The sequence below is a fragment of the Euprymna scolopes genome, chromosome 7 (genome assembly GCF_053919585.1).
Source record: "Euprymna scolopes isolate OS-2025 chromosome 7, ASM5391958v1, whole genome shotgun sequence".
Lineage (NCBI taxonomy): Eukaryota > Metazoa > Mollusca > Cephalopoda > Sepiida > Sepiolidae > Euprymna > Euprymna scolopes.
This window is the reverse complement of record NC_136488.1, coordinates 78,122,144-78,123,045: the sequence shown is the minus strand read 5'-3', so window position 1 is coordinate 78,123,045 and position 902 is coordinate 78,122,144. Positions and strand designations below refer to the sequence as shown.

Genomic DNA, 902 nt, shown 5'->3' with positions numbered 1-902 from the left:
AGGATGGACCTCTGAGGAACTCCAGCATTAATATTGAGAGCTTCTGATTTCTACCCATCAACCACTACTCTTATGAACCTATCAGAGAAAAATGATTTAATTATTGAGAAGACATTTTCAGTTATATCATAGCTGGAGATCTCCTGAAGTAGACCTTTATGCCATAACTTACCTTTGATATGTCAAGAGCAATTGTCACAGAGCGGAAGCATCGGTCGAGAGTTTCGCTAATCCTATGAGACATAACTAAGTACGTCTGTTGTAGATTTAGCAGAATGGAAACCATATTGCATGTCACTAAGAAGGTTGTTTTTTGCTGAGATGGTTGACTACTTCTCTACTTAACACAGATTCCAGAAGCTTACTCATAGTGCACAGGAGATTTATTGGTCTCTTTTGAGAAGATGAGCGTTCACCTGAATTCTTAAATACAGGACATACTGATGAGATGTTACAAGGTGTTGGGAAGCATTTCTCCTTAAGACAACGCTTAAATAAGTTTGTAAGTATATACGGCATTATCACGTTGATACACCGGCTCCCGCTTGATCACCGAAGTTAAGCAACGTTGAGCCTGGTCAGTACTAAATGGGTGACCATTTGGGGCTTCCAGGTGCTGTATGTGCTCTCTGCTTATCTTGGCATTGTTTATAGTCGTCAAAACCTCAACAAATTTGAGTTCTTTTACCATAAAAAAACCCTGCGTGCACATTGGTGATATTTCAAAACAATGCATATGTAATTACATTGAAGTGTTTACCTTCCAAATATACACGATTTTTTTGTTGTTGTTGAGATTTCTCCTAAAGACATTAGCAAAAACACCGCTGACGTCTTCGACGACTACGCCTTCGTCAAAAACGTCAACAAATCCTAATGCTTTTAGCATAAAACACACTGCA

The 902-nt window shown here is 38.8% G+C and overlaps 1 pseudogene; it reads left to right on the top strand.

Moving 5' to 3' along the window:
* The first annotated feature begins 508 nt into the window (after positions 1 to 508).
* On the top strand, positions 509 to 625 carry LOC145280424 (5S ribosomal RNA; annotated as a pseudogene).
* Positions 626 to 902: the final 277 nt, after the last annotated feature.